This window comes from Castor canadensis, chromosome 13 (assembly GCF_047511655.1).
Source record: "Castor canadensis chromosome 13, mCasCan1.hap1v2, whole genome shotgun sequence".
NCBI lineage: Eukaryota > Metazoa > Chordata > Mammalia > Rodentia > Castoridae > Castor > Castor canadensis.
In genome coordinates, this window is record NC_133398.1 from 19,940,720 (window position 1) to 19,962,872 (window position 22,153).

The window sequence follows — 22,153 nt, forward strand, 5'->3', positions numbered from 1 at the left end:
CCAGGTTCCAAATCAAGGCACCCCGATTCTTATGCAGCTCTGCTTATCATTAGCCGAATAACGTGGGTAACTTATTTCTCATATGCAAGATTCAATTTCCTGATTTTTAAATTGAGGGATGATTGTCCATGGGCAGGACTAGTCTCCTGATGGCTACAAGAGCCCAAGGAATGAGGTAGTACTTTAGAAACTGTACATCTTTTAATATTCACAAGTCATTATACTAGTAACAATGCTCAAAACTGGGGTGGACTATTTCACAGAACTTTATTACAAGTGATGTCATTTATACAAGCAGAAATTATAGTTTTCCCACCCCCATATCAGCAGGTTCCTCATCCTTGGGTTCCACCAATCTCAGATGAAAAAGGTTTTAAAAATAAATTGTTTCTGTACTGAACATGTATAGACTTTTTCTTGTCTTTACTTTCTAAGTGATACATTTTGACAACTGTTCATGTCACATTTACATTGTGTTAGGTATTACAAATAATCTACAGATAATTTAAAGTACATAGAAGGTTGTACGCTGTTCATATGAAATCATACATCATGTTATATAAAATGAGATCTATGGATTTCGGTATTCTAAGGAATTCCTGGAGCCAATCCGTCAGGTATACTGAGGGATGACTGTATTTGTGCTACCTCATCATATTTTGACATTTAAAAAATATATAGATCTTCTTAGTTAATTTTCCCAAAAGGGGTTAAAAAGAACAACATTCCTTTGGAGGCCTACAAGAAGCTTTTGTGGCATAGATAAAGAAGGCATTTTAACCTCAAATTTCATTGTGAAAATGTTATTTTCTAGCCAGATATGTCAGTGAGCACCTATGATCCCAACTATGCAGGAGGCTGAGGGAGAGGAATCACTTGAGGCCAAGAGTTGGAGGCCCACCTGGGAAGCAAGCTAGCTAAAAAGCATTTACTGCCCAGTTCCATATCAGTTTTTGTTCAGCTTAATTCAAGGAGAAAGACCCAGTTTGATGTCAGTGTGTCTTTAGTGCACTGTCAAACTCTTGTTCATCCGCTTTATTAATAGAGGCAAAATTCCTTAGGCTCACTGCTTTATGAAGGCAACATTACGTAAATGGAAGTTAGGTTGGAAAGGATAGATTGGTACAAGCCATTATGGAAGACATTGAGACTGTTTCTCTAAGGGACTTGGCATAGAATTACCATATGACCCAGCAATTCCTCTTCTGGGGAATTAAAGCATCACATCATAAGGATGTCTGCATTCCTATGTTCATTGCAGCATTATTCACAATGGCCAAGATATGGAAGTAACCTAAGTGTCCACTAATTGGCCAAAGATAATGTGATGGTGGTATGTACTTATATGGTGGAATATTATTTAGACTTAAAAAGAATGATCCTGGTGCCCTACAACTGATGAATGGATCAAGAAATTGTGGTACATATCCACAATAGAGTATTACTCAGCCATAAGGAACAATGACATATGGTTTGAAGGTAAAAGGATGCAACTGGAGGACATCATGTTAAGGGAAGTACACCAGGATCAGAAACACAAAAGCCACATGTTTTCTCTCATACATGGAAGATAGATCCAAAAATAAACATATACACAAAAACAAGCATGATCATATACAAACTCAGATGTAGAGCATGTTTGTAATGGTGGAACTTCTCTATGGAACTAGGGGAAAGAGGGAAAGGAAAAGAGAGTGATAGAACATCAGTAATATCACATGACATAAGATGTGAAGGCAGAGGATATAAGGATGTGTATTGAAAGCTGTTGAAAAATGGGGGGTGGGAGGTAAAGGGGTAAGGGAGAGTAATGGAAGGGATTGAATGGACCAAAGTAAAGTATACTCGCAGTGGGAATACATTGAGACACTCCTTTGAACATCAACTTAAGTATTAATAATGAAAACCAGGACTGTAAAATAGGTACAGTGCAGGGGGAGAGGGTACTAGTGGGAAGGGAGAGGGTGAAGGAAGGAGATTAAGGTGACGGTATATGGTAGATGGACTTCATATACCTATATGAAACATAACTAAGAAACCCCTTGTAATTGCTTTAAGTGGGCTGGAGAAGGGGTTGAGGGAGAGAGACGATGGGGACAATGTAACTAATGTACAATATAAGTCTGACTGGAATTGTCACTATGAATCCCCACCTGCAAAATGAATATAGCCTAATAAAAATGTATTTAAAAAATAAAATAAAAAAGAATTGTTATTTACCACAACACAGATGAGTCTAGAAGAAGCTATGCTAAATGGAATAAGCCAGAAGCAGAAAGAAAAGTATTTCATGCTCTCATTTATATACGAAATCTTTAAAAATGCAAATATCCAGAGATATAGAACAAAACAGTGACTTTCAGCAATGGAAGTGAAGGAGGAAGTGAGCAGATGTAGATCACAGGATACAAAGTAGTAGATATGTAAGAGGAATAAGTCTAGAGGTCTAACATACCTGAGAACTATAGGTAATACAATCGAGCTGAACTTGAAATTCCTAGTACATGAGTAGATTTTAGCTGCTCTCACCACAAAAAAAAAATGTATAACTGTGTGAGATGATGAATATGTTCACTTGCTTCACTATAGTAACCTTTTCATCTATATATATCCCATATCATCATACTGTATGCCTTAAATAATAGCTCAATAAATTTAATTTTTAAAAATGAAAATAATTTTAAAACACACTGAATAAAAAAGAAGTAAAATGTTGAGTTGTCTTCAATTTTTGACTAGTGATGTCTGTTTTCCATTTATAACATGAAAACTTTTCCTCTTAAGATAAATTTATTTATTTATTTATTTTACATGTTAATGGGTATTCATTTTTCATACAAAACCACAACAGAACACTTTAAAGGCCACTTTGACCAATAAAATAGGCAATACTAATGTGCACAGTTTTGCAACCATAGACACATACAATAATAATAGTATATGTACACATGTCTCAATATGTATCATTACTTTTTTAAGTTACCATTTTGAAATGTTTTATTTTTTTCCTCATTTCCTCCTTTAGAAAACACTCACATAGCAGAATGTAATACATATTCAGATAACTGTACATTGTTCATCAGTTCTTCATCACTGCAACAAAATACCTGAGAGTTAATGTATTTACATTAAAAGAATAAATCATTTAAAGAAATGCATTGGGTATGTAGCTTGGTGTTAGAATACTTGCCTAGCATGCATAAGGAAGGTCCTCTGGTTCAATCCCTAGAGAGAAAGAGAGAGAGAGAGAGGCGGACAGGGAGGGAGAGATGAAGGGAGGAGGGAGGGAGGGAGGAAGAAAGGAAACTTCTAGGAGTTAGGTAGATAAGAAAATACTCATGATTGTATTGTCATCTACTGCTGAATAATAAAATAATGCAGAAGTCAGTAGCTTAGATAGTGATTAACATTTTTAATTTTCACTGCAGGTTAAGAATTTGGGTTGATGCTGTGTCAGGCTTCTCACCAGGTTGCAGTCAAGACAACACCAGCCAAAACTCCAGGATCTGAGTTCTGCCTAGGGTCCAAGGATCAGCTTTTGGCATGGTTCATGCATGAAGCCCACGAACTGGTGCTGGCCATCCTTCCCACATACCCTCTCCCAGCACTCCTTGAATGCCCTCATGAAACAGTAGCTTGGCGCACTTCCTGAGCGAGTGATCTGAGAGGTTAAGGTGGAAATGGCCTGTGCTTGGAGTTACACTGGCAGCTCCACAATTGCCAATTAGTCACATAAACCAGTCTGATTCAGCATGGAAGAAGGGACTACACAAGGGGGAGACAGAGGAGAAGGACCAGTAGAAACTGTGTTACATCATTGACTGAAGCTTCAGAAATACTGATTTAATCTAAAGTTGCAATTCCGCAAGAGGGCATCAGAGGAGAACTAGCAAGCCCCTGGCATTTTGGCACAGCCAAGGGTAGGATGCAGAGTGCTGGTCCCTGGAACAGTGTTGAGCCCACTATACAACAAATGCTGACACTATCTCTGGATTTTAAATTTTAGAAGAAATTCATCCCTCTCCACTCAAGAGGAAGCTAATGCTCTGCAGCCTGTTACCAGGCTCCTAGACTCCCAGCAGGAGCTGGACTCAGGCAAGTGGGTCAATTGTAAACAGATTGTGGATCTGGTGTCAGAGGTCATCTGCTCACAGAGTTACAAACTATAAGTCTAAGACAATGGCTCAAGTGGTAGAGCACCTGCCTAGCGAGCATGAGGCCCTGAGTTCAAACTTCAGCACCAACCCTTCCCAAAAAAATGAAACTAACAAAGTTATAAACTGTGTCTATAGGCTGTATTCAAACCACAGGTAAGTCTTTTGACCTAACAGCCATTGCTTTAAAAAAACGTAATGAGTTGCTAATTAGATGTAAATCTTTCACACACAATTCAGATCTGGGAATCTCTTGAAATAAATGGATATGTACAGTGATCATCCACTGGAGTTGTATTTGAGCTGCATATGACATCTTGTCCACCACAGTCCCTGTCCTGCCTCTGCTTTCTCACACACCCATCTTATTCAGCATAAGCCATTGAACTGATTGGCCTTGACTTTTCCTGACCCTCTCATTTACAGTCAGATGAAGTCTTGACTGTTGGTGGGCTTATATCTATTCAATTATTTACCCATTGTCACATGGGTAAGAAACAACAATCATGGAAGGCTTCTTTCCTATCTAAGCTGACACTCTTCCCAAGATATTTCTCTCCTCCGTTCACAAATAGACTTCAAAATAACCACACAATATTCTGGATAGCTCAGGTGAAGTTACTGTCTTCCCCTTACTTTAGACTAAAGAACTGTCTCACGTCACATAAAAAGGGTTATCAGGGAAAGGGACTGTATAGTTCTGTTCCAACCCATTACTTCAGTAGAGAAAAGTACATCTAAAAGATTACATATCTCCATTATTAAAAAAAAAAAGGATAGCAAATAAAAGAGAGCAGATACAGAAAATGGAAGTAAAAAACAGTTGTTATTCCTGGGGTGATCAGTAATAATCCCCAAACATCACAGATTTCAGCCCATCCAATTACCATAGTTCCTCATCTTTCAACTTATCATTTATTATTACTAAAAATAATTTATTTTAAGTCTTTCAAGGAAGTTTCCTGCTCCCCCATTTCCTGACCTTCATGAAGTCACTATCTTGGCCTACACATGAAAGGCAAATGTTTATACTAAATTGCATATAAAAATGGTGGTGGAATGGGAAGGAGGGAGAAAGGGAGGGAAAGAAATTTTGGCAGAGCCAAAGCTCCCCGAGAGGCATGATCTTAAAAGCAAGGCTAAACAGCTGTTCTGGCGGTCAGAAAATAAAACTTGATTCCCCAGAATGTTCTGCAGCCAAGGTCATGGCCTATGATCAAATGCACTGAACTTCTTTATAATGGGTAGCAGCAGTTTTGCTTACCAGGACCCCTGAGCTCAGATCAGCTTTCCCACCACTAGTCTCAGGATCAGCAAGGTAAAGAGGGAAGGATGTACTATAGCAACTACCATGGATCCATGGTAAAGAGACTGTGAGCCACTCTCCAGCAACATGAAGTGGTGGTAAAAAGATGTCTTTGTCACAGAACCTTGGCCATCTTGACTCACCTTCTCTGGACATATCCATTCCACACCAGAATCCCAACACCTCTTCTTTTATCCCTCCAAGCAGCTCAGAATATTCTTGAGGGAATTTAAGACTGAGCCCTAGTGAGTCCTCAGCAAGCTGGTGCAGCAGTTAGAATAGCTTTCTTCTCAGACCAAAGATGAGTCAAGGCTCCCTCTGAACAGCAAGGGAGAAATAAGGTAAACAAGCAAATCACATCCTCTTTCGCCTAGTCAGTCTCCTAATTTTGCTGGATGTCTGTGATATGCTATGTGTGGTGACTGAGAACTAAATAAGCAATTGATACTGTCTGCTCACAAGGAGCTTCAATCAGGAAGGAAAAATTGATTGAAGGGTGGTTACAAAGAAATAGGACACATGTTATCACATAGGAATTAGGAGTGGGAGAATGACAGTTTGTGGAGTAACCAATGGGGGAAGAAATGATATTTAGGGGATATCATAGAAGGGGGACTATTTGGAAAAAAGAAGGGGACCAGTGGGAGGGGAGAGGGAGCAAGAGAGGGTAATAGGGGTGAATATGATCAAAGTAAATTATATACATGTATGAAAATATCCTAATGAGGCACATTATTTTGTACAATTAATAATCTGAATATAAAACTTTTTAAAGAGAGATATGAGTAAGACGAAAAGAATTAAACACAAACAAGGCAGAGAGGCAAGAGTGTATTGGACCAAGAAAGAGCCCTTATGACAGCTGGGTAATAGGAGGAAGCACAGTGGTTTCAGGAAATTAAAAGCAGCTTCATAGAAATAGGGGGCAGGAGCCAAGTAGTTAAAGGTCAAGCAGTGTCTTTTCACTTGTTTTAAGTTCACAGGGAGGCCATGAAACCTTGAAAAAGGTGGTACAACACACAAGGAGTTGGAGTGTAGGGACTAAAATTAGCCTGTCAGGTGGGAAACAAAGAAAAATGTGGGAGGGATGGCATTGCTCCAAATCACAATAATGATGGATAACAGTCACAAAGAGAATGTTCAAAACACATAGCTGGCCTCAAAGACATGACAAACATCTCTGCAGGTGAGAGAATAAGAAATGGAACAAATAACGGGGAGGCAAGGGAGAGCTGAAGCTACAAGTCCTCTGGACACCCAGTCCAAAGCAGGATATCTGCTCTATGGGAAGGACAGGGAACATGAGGCAAGGTTAAAGATTGGAGTCGGGCTCCCTGCTAAGAATCAAGAACTACTGAGGTCTCTTATTAAGGTGAGACTGAGAATTAAATGCTCCACTTTCTGGGGCTGTAGCCATCTGACAAAGGAAGCCAGTGTATGCAAACCTGGCCTTGCAGCCAGGAGTCAAGCCGAACAAAGCCATATGCTCCCTGTAAGTAACTAAGTCAAAAAGTCCCATTCTGTCCATAAAGCAGGAGTCTTAAATAGTTGACATGAAACATGGCTCTGGATAGCAGACCCAAGGCCCATTAGAGGAAAACACTACAAATCTTCTGAAGAGGAAATATATCATCACAAAAGAAAACTCCTTCAACATAAGATATTCCCACAAAACAAAATTACAAAACACATGAAAAAGCTAATCTGAAAAAAGCAAGCCCATTATCCAAACAGAAAACCCAATCAAAATCAAAACCACATAAAAATCAACATAAAAATAATAATCAAAGTATAAATAATCAACTACAAGCAACAGAAAAATGTTCTAATCTACTAAAAGACTTTCAGTAAGTAAGGTTTTAATTCTTAAGGAGATAATATAAGAATAAAAAACTGTGGACCAGAATAGATAAAATGGCAGCAAGGATGGTGAATATAAAAACAATGCAATCATAAAAATCTGCAAATAAAAAACATAAAACATATTTTCAATAGAAACCCAATATAAGATAAATCTGTCTCAGACCAGGAAAGTAAGAAAAAGAAAGGCGCAAGTAAAAAAAAAAAAAGTGAATTAGAAGATAATGTCTTTCATCAAATTTAAGACATCATCAACTTTAAAATACAGGATGATGACCTTTCAGTGTATCAACTTGACTAGGGTAAAATAGCATCCCAGGTATACAAGAACTAATATAGGAATTTAATGCCTAATTAGTTGAGTATATCAATCAAAAGAGAGATTATACTAGTGGATCTGATCAATTGAGGCTAGTCCTCATTAAAGAGTTTAGGCATTCCTTAAGCTCACAGACTGTAAACAGTCCCTACCTGTGAAAGCCCAGCCTGGTTGTGAAGTGTACTTCAAACTTGCTTAGCCAATGTCCACAACTATATAAGCCAATTTCTTGCAGTTAATCTACTTTTCTCCTTCTTCTTTCTTTCCTTCTTTCTCTTTCTTCCTTCCTTCCTTCCTTCTTTCTCTCTCTCTTTCTTTCTTTCTTCTCTCTCTCCCTTCCTTCTTATCTTTATCTATCTACTATCTATCTACCTACCTGCCTATCTATCTATTAACCCATCTCTCTGGAGATACATTTCTATATATCTATGTCTCTATATATCTTTGTCTCTCTTTATATTTATATATAAATATAGATATATGCAGATATATATGGAGAGAGATGTATATATGTATAAATATACACATATACATAAATATACATAGATATACATGTACATATATACAGTACATTTTGCTTACCTAGTTGAACTCTTACTGACACAACTGCTATTTAAACTGTGATTCAATTACTTCCTATCAGTATTAAAATAAGAATGCTTAATGAATGAGCTCATTTCGACTCATTTAATGATAGATTCTCATATAAGCATGCTTGTGCATGCAAAAAGGTAAAGCATAAGGAAACCAAATATAAAATACTTCTCGTTTTCATATTCATAATACCACCCATCTGAATCAGAATTCAATCTAGAGTTATGGACCTGCTAATTTCAATATATAATGACATCCTCTGTGCTATCAAGGCCATGGCTGCCACAGCCATTCTTGTAAGATGTTCCTGTTTGGTTTCTAGAGTTTTCTGCCAAGTGTTTGCCTTTCAATTTACACAAATGCCTTTTCTTTTCAATGATGAATCATGCTATAATTATACTGAAGATATTTTAAATGCATATAATTCAATTAAAGGAAGTAGAACATCAACAGCTAATTCCAGTCTCCACATGCACAGGCAATGACAGCTATGGTAGGAGTGACACCTGGAAAGAGTCTTTTAGATTGCATTAGCTAGAAGGTGCATACCAATTTTAGAGAGCTTCAAAAACTAAAAATCGTGCATCTTATAGTAGATGGAAAAATGGTGACACCGAGGAATTTGCCCAAAGCCTAAAACTCAAGGAAAAGTTAGAATATAAAGAAATTTCCTCAAGTATATAGAATCTCTACTCAAAAATATGAGTAAAAGTAACAAAAATATGCAGTAAACATCATTCTTTTTTATCATTATCAACTATTTATTAAGGGCTGATTGTGTGACTCACATGGTAGCATGCCTACCTAGCAAGCTTGAGGTCCCAAATTCAACCCCAGGTACGATAAAAAAAATACTTTTGAGTATTTAACTTGGGGTAGGCAGTGTTTTAAATGCTACCCACACACACATAAATATATGCATATATATCCAATGTTCACAACATTCTTCTGACAAAATCATGCAGCCTTTAAGTAATAGACTCTTTATTCAAATCCAGTGGATTCTGAATCTTGCATTTTTATTCACTACACTATCTGGCCTATGATGAATTCTAGTGGTTTTACACTAGAAGTAGTGCCTTTAGAATATGGAAGAAACCAAGGATGTCTGTTTTCTACCTCACTATCCAACGTTACCCATGATCCCTGGCCAATGTAATAATAAACATAAACATTACATTTAAAATATAGGTAAATGAGATAAAATTCCCTTGGTTAGAGAGTCATAAGACTAGAAAGTTTACAGATAAAATATTACAAAAGATCAGGAAAATCTAGGTTGGCGTAAAAATTTGTATGAATCAATAAATTAAATACCACAAATTAAAGACAGATCATAGCAAAGATACCAACAGGCAAATAATGAGACAGAAAATCCTAGCATTCAATAAACATCTAAAAAAGATAATTGTTGTCACTGATGCAAATTAAAATGCAATAAGCAAACTGAATAAATGAGTCTAACAAACAAGTTTAGAAAGTGAAGCATTTTATCAAACCCATCAGATTGTCAAATATTTGGCAATGTTAATTATCATTTAGGTTGTAAGGCAATGGAAACTCCTCAATATTGTTGTTGAAAAGGTAAATTGGTACAATAATTTTGGAGAGGAATTTGATATTATTTAGTAAATGTAAATGTGAACATATTAGGTGATCTGGAAATTTCATATCTAGAATTTATTTCACAGTTACTTACATAAACACACACCCAAAGAAGCACACCAGGATGCTTATTATAGCCTTGGGGTTTGTCATAACAACCAATGAAAAGGAACCTAAACATCCAATAGGAGAGCGGATAAATTGAAGAATATTCACATAACAGTCCTTTATAACACACTTGAAAATGAATAAACTTTAGATATATCAACACAATTAATTCTCAAAATAAGGTGGTATGAAAAGAAGCAACTTAACCTATGTAAGGTTGCTTTTCTGGATGTGTGTGTTTGTGTGTTTGTGTAATATAATTTTAAAAGTTGCTAACACTATGTGATACAGTTATTAACTACTGGTTGTTTTCCATAAAATTATCTTATAACATAAAAATCTTTTTATTTCAGTGAAGTGCATTTGAGGAGCAAGGCTCTACACAGAGAGAACAACTAAGTCATTCAATATGTTAGATGATGCACAGTGCTGATTTGGACATGATAGAAGGAAAGTGGGTGATGGAGGGTGCTACATTTTAGGAACCAGAGCAAACAAGGGAAAGAAAGAAGTCCTCATCCCCAAATTTTGGGTCTGAGATCACACCTGTAGCAATAGTCAATGTATAAGTTCAGTTGGAAACATTTCTGTAACTCTCTCCATAAAAACAAGAAAATTAAAAGCTCAATAAACATTTGCAATTAATTTTAAATCATTCTAGGACTGAACTGTACTGAGGGTTTTGTAAGAATTTCGTCAAAGAGGAAATTCACTCTCAGGCAAACAACAGACAAACATATAACTTCTGAATGGATAAAATCAATCCTGTGCCTTTGAGAGGAGGCAATGATTATAAGGGATAGAGACCTGAAGTATTGAGTGGATTTTTTGAAAGGACTGGTGTACAGCTGAACACAGCACACTCAATTCAGAAAGCAAAAGGGGGTCAGAGACTCCCCAAATATTGGATGTCCACGAGTGCATCTGATCCATTACTCAGTCTTAGAGCAGATGAATAATTGAATCACTCACTTTAGACAGATGCCATGTTTTCTCCAACCATCTCACCTAAGTACTGCATCAAATAGATCTGTATTCAAATTCTCATATTGTATCTGTGATCTATATGGCTCAGGACAACTTTTTAAAACTCTTTGAGCCTCAGTTGCTACTCTACAAATGGGAATAATAGTAATGCCTCTTTTGCATTTTATAATGTGTAAATTAAACCTAATGGAATAATATCTAGCATATAGCAACTGCTTCATAAGTGTTAGTTGCCATAACTACTCTTGCCAGGTAGAAAGGGCCTAAGCCCAAAATAGATCCAATCTATCTTTCCCTTCCATTGGTAGCTCTCTGTCCAATAATTCCTCACTTCCTGAGCCTTCTGAATTTTTGTTTACATCTGGAAGAGTGAAGAGTTTAGCCATGTCCACTGCCATCTAATTCTTCTCTCAAAGTCAGTCCAGGCTGACACATAACTTACTTCTAGGGTCCTTTTCTTAACATGGCAGTACTCGTTCAACAATGATTTTGGTAGGCCCATCACCAAACATCTCAGACTTAGGTTTAAACATCATATGTCTAAGTCTTTAATACACCTTTTGAAGTTCATAGAATTTTGCTGGGTTCATCATTCTAGTTTTTCAAGTTTAATGCTTAAGATGCATTTGAGTGGCCAAAGCTCCTCTCTGCATTAATTATTTGCAGATGTCAAGGCTGTGAGTTAGGGGATGGAGGATGCCAGCAAAATCCATGCCCCTTGTTCTCCATTGGGACAGCATTTCACACACAAGTTTACAAGTGTGTGGCTCAATAAAGATGCTTAACTTTGTCCAAAATATCAAATAATGTTTTCTTACACCTTAGAAAATGGAAGTAAATCCAAAGCAAGCTGGAAATGTTAAAGAAGTCCCTTACACAACAAGAGGATGACATCCAGAGAGTGCAAACACTTTCCATGTGCCAGGCTTTCTGCTAGGAACTTTACATGTATTGTTTCATTAGTCTCCATTCCCCCTTAAAACCATGTAACTGCTTTCATTATATTCTCATTTTCAAGATGAAAAGTTCTGAGGACCAGAGAGTTGAACTGAGCTGCCTATGGTCACACAGCTGATAAGTAACAGAGCCCCTTATAAAAGCCAAGTGGTTCTGATTCTAGAGCTGAAGTTCCTTTATCCACTGGAAACTCAAAAAAGAATGAAGAGGGGGTAAGGGCTGAGCATTTTCTTAGGACTGAACACTTGCCAATGCTGCGGTACAGTCCTCACAGTCCTAGAAAAATGGCATCATCATCATTATCCCCATTGTACAGACAGAGGAAGTGCAACACAAAGACACAGAAGCTTGCTCAAAATAACCTAGGCAGTAGGGGTGGACCTGGAATTCTAATGCAGGTACCATGCAAATTTGCCTCCAAGTGCATGTCATCTGAAGGCTTTCTGATACTATTCATGCCATTGAGAGTTGTACTCTTTGGCCAAGCAGTAATCCTTTAAACTGTCAGAGCAAAGAAAGCCCAAGATTTTAGTCCAAATAGGAACAAAGATTCAGACACTGGAGCCCAAGGTCAAAGGACCAATGAAAGGCAACACTGACACCAGCTTCCAGGTCCCTTGGACTCCAGCCCATGGCTCCCCAGTGCTCCCGTACTCTTCCACCAACTCACTCATATGCCAATGGCTCTGAAGTCATAGCAAGGGGGATTTAAGGACAGAATTGCTGCTCTCAGCAGAAATGGAAACCATTTCATAAGCTGGAACAGCAAAAGACTTCCCTCCTCATCACACTACAGCTTTGGGCAAAGTCTATGACTCAGTCAGGGCACTCGGGTATGTCTTTCCACAAAGCCAGAGTATCCTGGGCAGAGTCCCAGGAGAAAGGTGAAAGGAACCAGGCCTGTCCTCTATACCAGGGGCAGAGAAAGTGGCTATCTATCAAAGAGTGGAAAGGTCCCTCAAGCCTTCATTGGTAGCCACAACAGGAGCAAGGACATGAGACTTTGGAGTATTCCTTAACCAATCATTTCAATGATGACAAAAGATTCACTCAGGAGATGGAATATTCAAATCTGGAAGAAAAGAGTGAGTTTTAAGCCAGACCAATCTGCACTGAAATCTCTTTTCCATCTCTTACATGCTGAACATCCCAAATTTAACTAGTAATTTTAACTTGTGCAAGTAAGTTCACTTGTGCAATCCTCGGTTTGCTCATTCACAGAGCAGATGTAATAAATACCTACTTGTCAGAGTCATAGTTGGGAGGGGATTGAAATAAACTATGAAAAGTTTCTAGCAAAGAAAATACATTCAATGGGTATTCAATAAAGGTTGTGTTTGACTACTCCTGACAAAGTTAAACCAAGGAATCTCTACTTCCATTTCCTGCATGGGATGCAAGAATTTTTTTCCTCATTTCTCCCCAGTCTTATCTGTTATACTAGATTCCTTTCCTAATAAACTTAACCATTACTTTTACTATAAAAAATAAGGTTGACTATTTTTGACAAAGACAGCCTCTTCAACAAATGTTGCAGGGAAAAGTGGTTATCTGCCTGCAGAAAACTAAAACTAAATCCATGCCTATCACCCTGTACTAGTATAAACTCAAAAGTGGATCAAGGACCTTAATATCAGACCTGAAACCTTGCAGTTAATACAGGGAAGAGCAGGGAATACTCTGGAAGCAATAGGTATAGGCAAGGACTTCCTCAGTAGAATTCCAGTGGCCCAGCAACTAAGAGAAAGAATGGACAAATGGGACTACGTGAAATTAAAAAGCTTCTGCACAACAAAATAAATGGTCTCTAAATTGAAGAGGCCACCCACAGAGTGGGAGAAAATATTTGCTAAGTATACATCAGACAGAGGATTGATAGCCAGAATGTGCAGAGGGCTCAAAAAACTAAACTCCCCAAAAATCAACGAACCAATAAAGAAGTAGGCAACTTGAACTAAACAGAAAGTTTTCAAAGGAAGAAATCCTTCCAATGGCCAAAAACACATGACAAAAATGCTAACCATCCCTAGCCATAAAGGAAATGCAAATCAAAACCACACTAAGATTTCACTTTACTCCCGTTAGAATAGCCATCAAGACAACAATTGTTGGTGAGGATGTGGGGAAAAAAGGAACCCTCATACATTGCTGGTGGGAATGTAAGCTAGTATAATCACTTTGGAAAACAACATGGAGGCTTCTTTAAAAACTAAACATAGATTTGCCATGTGATCCAGCAATACCTCTCTTAGGAGATACCCAAAGGAATGCTACTCAGGTTATTACAAAGGCACCTGCATACCCATGCTTATTGCAGCACTATTCGCAGTGGCCAAGCTATGGAAACTACCAATATATGGATGAAGAAAATGTGGTATTTATATACAATGGAATTTTATTCAGCCACAAAAAAGAATGAAATTTTGTCATTCACTAGTAAATGGGTGGAAATGGGGAACATCGTCTTAAGAGAAGTTAGCCAGGCTCAGAAGGCCAAAAATCACGTTCTCCCTTCTATGCAGATTATAGACCTAAAACAAATGCAGTAATATTATTAGACATGGATCACACACTAAGGGGAGAATGCACACAGGAGGAATAAGGAAAGGGAAGGAAACCTAAAACTTGAATGTGGTTGATGTGCCCACTGTAGTGGAGTGAATAAAATAATCTTAAACTGGCAGAGGCCACTATGGGAACAGGACCAGGAAGTAGAGAAGAGGTCGGGTAGAGATGAACCAATGTGGGTTGTAATACACATGTGCATGGAAGCAACTCTAGGAATCTCTCTGTATAGCTATGTTTATCTCAAACTAGCAAAAATGCTATATCTTTCTTATTATCTCTTATGTTTTCTCTTCAACAAAATCAGAGAACAAGAGGACAGAACAGGCTCTGCCCAGAAGCAGCAGGTGGAGGGTGGGGCAGATGGCCCAAACAATGTATATACATGTAAGTAATTGTAAAAACAATACAATTTTAAAAAAAGAATTTACCTATCCTTAATGTCTACTCCTAGTACTTTTCTATCCAGTGACTGCCTCACTTTACTCTATGGATGTGAAAACCAATCTGTATTTGTTATTTTTAAAGTCCAGTCCTATCTCCCTCCCTTTTTCAGTTGGTCTGAATAAAGTCTTCCTTACTATTTAAAAATAATAATAAGGTTGAACTAAAAGCCAAACTATTTGGAGGAAATAATCCCCTTCCCCACAGGATGTTATATAGTAGAAGGAACTATGTGGGTGCAGCTAAGGATCTTGAGATGAAGAGATTATTACAAGGGCTCTTATGAATGGGAGACAGGACGGTCAGATATATGAGATTGAATGATGCTGCTTTGCTGGCCTTGATGACAGAGAGAACCCATAAGCCAACAGATGCAGGCAGTCATCAGAATGTAGAAACTTTAGGGAAGCAGGCTCTGCTCCAGAGCATCTAGAAAGAGCATAGCTTGCCAAAATCTTGACTTTAGCCTAGAGACACTGATTTTTTTACTTCTGCTCTTCAAAGTGTAAGATGATAAAGTTTTAGGTTTTTAAGTCACTATTTATGCAAATAAATTACATGAGTAATATGAAACTAATATAGAGGGATATATTATAAGCAAAACATTCTCCCCAATATTGGGGACATTACTAAACCACAGGACAAATGCATGTGACCCATCTTATAGGTTCAACAACATGTAAATACACATAAGGTCACAGCTCATCAGGAGACAATGGCAATTCTTAGCAACCCCCCAACACTACCATCTATTCCCATTAACTCAGGCTTTTTTTTTTTTCCTGCTACTTCAAATAGTCTCAGGAACACCATCACCCAGTCTTTGTTGGAAATCATCCCATGAGCATACAGTTCGAGGAGGAGTCTTTCCAGGGCCACAGACACTGGTCCTCTTGGTGAAAGCTGGCCCTCCTCCTGGCACCATCCTGGACCATACATCTTGCCAAATGTTACCACTGAATTCTGGACTTCCAGAAGGAGAAATATTTTGAGTGAATTATCTTATTCATGGTCTCCCCACAAAGTACTCTGCTTGTTCTGAGAATCCTATAATTTTTCATAAGCATAATTTCTTCAGCTTTAGATATCATTCCCACAATTTGTCATGGAGCTCTGCTGTATTAAAATTAATATGGCATCTCCTCTTTCACCTTCCCCATGTCTCTGTCTTCTCTTCTCCCTTTTCCCCCTATCAGAATGCCACCCTTTTCCTCCAGTTAAAACCTAAAACACTATCACACCATCCATGTATAACAAATATGTGTTTAGAGACTTGGTAGAAGCTAATAGGGCTAACTCCTCTTGCCAGAAACATATGAATCCTAGCCCCCACAAAACTCCCTATTGCTATATGTCTGAACATATCCCCTCATAAAGAACATTCTGGGTTCCATGTACTGGCCAAGATAAGTAGGAACAATCAAGCTTCAGGATTTCTGCAGCATGTGCACTTTGAATAAACTAGTGCTCCCTGAAGACATCTACCCTGTCCATTTCTTATTGTTCTCTGGTATCTGATTGTAAAGGAACCAATTTGGCCCTGGATGAATACAAGTCTCTTCTCTAAAAAATGATCTCAGAGCAAAGCAACATGTTAGATATTATGTTCCAGAACATGTCTTTCTTTGACACCTAAGGTAATCTTTTAAAGGAAAACAATACTGGCAGCAGCTACACTGAAATCTCTCTTCCTCACAGTGAGAACAAATATAAGACTTTTTGCTGCTATAGAAATCTCTGGAATTGAACCACAAAACTGATAAAAAATATTTATCGTCTTCTTCATCTAAGTTCAAAATCAATTGCGAAAGATAGAGGAATAAAGGTAAGGGAGGGTTTTGAACCCAAAAATCTCACCCTTGATTGCTGAGTGGACAAGGTAGAGAGCACATTCCCTGGAGGCAGTGTATGCCCAATAAAGAAGGACAATGCAAAGCTCTACAAATCCTGTTCCTGGAACCTCATTCACCAATAGCATGAGCCTCTCCACCCTCCATGAGCAAATGAGCCCATTTGCCCTTCCTGAGGATGCAAAGAAACCAAGATCATGCTAGTGGTAGTCTCTCCACATGAAGTATGATCCTCACTGTTGACAACTGTGTTTTTGTCAGAATGCCCACTGCTCTTTCTACTGGATCCACCTCTCTAAGAGAATTACCTTTCCTGCACCTGAAACCAGGATGTGAGTTGGGATGATGTGACCCATTTCCCCAAAGGCGCTTTGCGCATCATTGCATGCTACCATTGCTTTCCTTTTCTTCTGTCACAGAATGGCACAGTGCACATTAGGGCTTCTCCATCAACCAAGATTCCAGGATGAAGAGAAAGTAGAGTAAAATTGTGGCTAACATTGAGCAGATATTAACTTGAGTAAGAAATATATATTTATTGTATGGAGTCAATAAGAATTGGGAAGCAATTGTTGTCAAAGCCTCGCTTGTCCAACAGTTACAGATACATGGAGAATCCTCCCTACCATACACATCCACAACAGCCAGCAACTTCCCTTTTCTACTTAGGTCTTGCTCCTTCTATCAGTTCATCCATTCATTGAGTGTTGACTGGGCACCAGGCCCACTTAGAGTTATAATAAGGAATAAGGCACGCCTAGGGAAGAGTTAGTCATGTCAAGAATTAACCTGAATGAAAATCAGTGAGTACTAATGACAAAGTATAAGAGGGCTCAGGGGAGAGGAGACGAGATCAGAAAAGCCCCAGACTTCTCTATAGAAGTCTTGCACTCCAATGACACTCCACAAGGTATTGGCACAACAGGTATATCTTGATACTGTCCTTATTCTCTGGAACACAGATCAAGCAAAGGCACCCAAGACATTGGACAGATTGTCCTGCACATATAGGATGCATGTGAAGTTGTAAGAAATACCAGGGCATTCAGAAGACAGAGGGAGCCTTAGCATCCTGACCTGCACTTTGGAGATGTCTTTGGGGAGAAGGCTAGAGTTCAACCCCAAATTAAAAGGTAGGTTGGATTCCTTCCAGCAAGGCTGGTGGCAGGTCATTCCGTAGAATAAAGAGAATGTTCACAGAACTGAGGGAAGTACAGCAGTTCTATTGCAGAGAAAGGAGTGTGTAGAGGAGGGTAGTGTGTGTGAAAATGAGACAAGAAGGGGACCTCAGAGCCAATCCTAAATGCAAAATGAAGAACTTTAACTCTCAGCTGACAGGAGCCATGACGACTTCTAAAAATGGAGATTGCATGATAGAAAAGGCAGTTTAGGATCACTGGAAGATGACCCTGACATAGCAGTGAGTGAAATCACATGGCCAACTGAAGATGAGGTACAAATGAGGAGGCTCCTAAGTGTTCTGGGCAAGTATGACGGCTCCTGACCAACAGGTGGAATAGTCAAAGGAGAGGCAGGAGAAAAGAAGGGTATAAAGAGGGATCCACAATTAATGATGTAGGAGTTCTGAGAGCAGTTTGGGCAGCCATGGAAGGAGACCGCAAAGAGGCTTTAGTTTGGGGTCTTGAATTATTAACAGAATCAAAATAAACAGATGAGATCAGGCAGGGCAACATAAGGACAGACACTTTTTAAAGGTAAGGACACTCATGTGACTCAGTAGAGTTTCTATAGTGGTACAGGAGAGGATAGCAAGTGAAAAAACAATACTTCTACTAGTAGAAGTCACTATATCTTCCTTATTTTAGTCCTCTTAAGAACGCTATGAATTCTGCACTATGAACCCATTTTCCAGATGAGACAGTCAAAAAAAAGACTATCTTCAGAACAGCTACATAATCTGTAGGCCCCAGTGCAAAACAAAAATATAAGATTTCTACTCCAAGGGATAAACCCAAAAGAATGTAAGTCAGGTTATAATAAAGACACCTGCACACCCATGTTATTGCAGCATTATTCACAATAGCTAAGCTATGAAAACAGCCAAGATGCTCCACTAATGATGAATGGATTTAGAAAATGTGGTATTTATATACAATGGAATTTTATCCAGTCATAAAGAAGAATGAAATTTTGTCATTTGTAGGTAAATGGATGGTTAAGAAAGCCAAAGGCCACATGCTTTCTCTCATATGTGGAATATAGACCTAACAAATACAAGCGATTTTATGAAAAACAAGTCACACTAAGGGGAGGTCACATGCAAGAGAAGGAGGGTAAAAGGAAGTTAAGAAGGTATATGTGGCTGGTGTACTTCCTATATAAGAATGAATATAGAATTTTTAAATCTGTTGAAATCACCATAAGAAGGGGACTAAGGTAGAAAGGAGAAAAATAGAGGAGACTAACCAATTCAGGTTACAATACATATATACATAGAATGTCGCAAGGAAACTCCCTGTACAGATATCTTAAACAAACAAAAATATCATTTTTCTTTCTTTCACAAAATTGGAGAACAGAAGGGCAGAACAGTTCCTATCTGGAGGGTTGGCACCTGTGGAAGGGGGAGGATGCATGGAAATACTGTGCAAATACTGTGTACATGTGTGTGTAAATGGAAAAATGAGACTTGTTGAAACTATTCCAGGAATGGGGAAGGAGGTAAAGGGTAAATTCAAGTATGAGATACTTGATATATTGTAAGAACTTTTGTGAATGCTACAGTGTACTCCCAGCACAGCAATAAAAACAAATAATGTTTCTTATTTTAAAATTATTAAGAATTTCAAGACAGTGAAAACAGAGCAGTAGGTCAAGAGCAAGGCCCTTCTCAACAGTGGGCACTAGCTACTTCACAAGCCATATGCCAGTTCAGGTCGCATGACTTTCCCAGGTTCATCCAGCAAGACAAATTTAGAGCCAGAAGTCAAATTATTACATCACCAGATGAGGAAGCGATGCTGGTGTGGAGGCTCCTGTGGCTTGCATCTTTGAGTCACTACAAAGACTTGAGGCCCCTTTTGTTGTTTAAGCCACAAAAACAAAGGAGGTGTTTGTTGCTGAAGCATAACCTGACCCATGCTAACCCATACACTGAGACTCAGAAAACTGCCCACAGCACCCAAGTTAGAGAATGGGGTGTCATTCCTGGACATATAAGACCTGTGCTCTTTCCTCATCTCTATGTTTTCCAACTGTAGGTCATGATATGTTTTGGAGGTCATGAAACCAACATACTGGGTCACAAGAAGATTTTTATAAGTGGGATCATTTTATAAATAAAATATTATAAGAATTGTATGTATTACACTCATATTTTTTCATGAAACCTTTTTCAGTGCATATGGATGTTCAGAGTCACAATATAAAATGTACATGTGACTATGGGTCATTATCAAAAAATGTGCTGTTCTACATCATGCTTTCAACACAGGAAAGGAAAGTAGGTCTACACACATCACCCTAAAGGCTTGGATACTCATAATTCCTTTTTTCAATTAGCTAAATGGGAGGAAACTGGGACCCTTATTGCCAGTGCAGTTAATGTGTTGGACTTAACAGTTTCCCAGATAGGAAGTGTTCTAGATTTTACCCAATCTTTTGCCTTGTGCCCCTGTAACTCCCTTAATTGCCTACATCTCCCAACAATTCTTATTCTTCTTTGAAAGGACCATAAAGTCATCATTTCGGTTGCAGGCAACAAAACCTTATTGTCTTTTACACAGCCAACAAATTCTGGGCACACATGTGCCCACTGGGGCAACTGCAAAAAAGCAGGCAAGAAGCCATTATGTCACCAGTATTGAGCCTGGCGCCAGTCTGCCCTTCTTCAAACCCATGCCAGAGTGAGCCCCTCAGAAGTGAGTCATCAAGGAGTGCCAGCATCTGATCATGGAAGGAAAACCAGTTAGTTGGGAAAAAAAAGGTTGTGGGAAATAGCTGTACTTTGCTCTGCCAACAGCTGTCATGTCTTCCTTCTCACCATGGCAACTGTGGGACCAAACCCCCCACTTATGACAAGAAAGGAACTGGAAATAGCCTTTTACAATTACTTGTTGAAAACTCCCAGATGTGAGCTGGAGTAAGTGTGGCACATGTATTTGGTTTCTGAGAATGGATCTTTCCTCTAAATGCCGCCTACTGCCCAGCAAGCTGAGTATTAATCAGGACAGTATTAGTCATTGTGATGACTCTATAGGTGAGATTCCATAGGTCCTGATTTCTGGGACCAAGATTTGAGAGGCATGGTTCACAGTTTTTCTTCTATGGTGGAATTGTCTTCCTTTAGTGCAAGATGTTTATATTGAGCTTATGGATTTTCTAACTTTAGAATGTTCTTTACTAAATTCTTCTCTCACTGTATGTCCAGGCAACTTTATCTTCAGATCAGCACTCTTATCCCTGCCCAGTTCACTTGTCTTAAATGTAAATCTGATCAGCCCTTAAAACCTTTCACTGCTTTTACTGGCTCCCCCATATCTTACCATGGTCAGCAAGGATTTGGGGAAGGGTGTCTGGCCCCTCCTATTCTCAGGGCTCAACTCAGGCTATTCTCCCCATTGACCTGATGTGTCCACTGACCTGATGTATCACACCGAGGTGTGATAAGGGAATAGAGTCAAAGGAACTAGGCCTGGATGATTCCTTCCCAAAGTTTCTGGAGTGCATCAGGCTTTACATCTGCTGTTACTCATGAACACAATGTCTATTCCTCCCAACATTCCTGTGTTGAAACCTAGTCACCATTCCACTGTAAGTGTCACTTTCTCAAGAGACTTCCTCTTACTCCAAAATACAGGAAGTCCTTCCATAATCTCTCTCACCATCTTATTCTTTACAGTTACTCCCCTTGTTGTGATATATAAAAGAGAATGATTTTAACATCTTCCCCCATTAGCTTAAGCTTCACGAGACAAGGACAATGTTTCTCCACCTTCTATATCCATGCCTTAGGATACTGCTTAGAAACTAATAAATAAATAAACAGTTGTTGAATAAATGGTGAAACCCCTTGAAAAGACTCCTCTGAGATGTAAACACTTGCAAAACTACCTTTGGCTCAGAAATACTATATTGTAAGAACAAATAGCTAAATCTATTTCCCTGTGTCTCCTTAGAGTCTAGTAAACATATGTAAGGTTCATATACATTAATCATGTAGCTACGTGGGTTTGCTTATTTGTAGTTTCTCTGTCCGTAGTCTTGATTTTCTGCTCTTAATTGTACTTTCTTGGGTGGGCTTTTGTTATTTTATTCCCTTGTAAAGAATACCATGTGATGCCAGCATGGACTATGACTGCCAACATTCACAATGAAATTTATGACAGAAGAAAAGTTGAATTATTTGAAGAAAATGGTGAAGACAAATATGCATCTTTAAGGT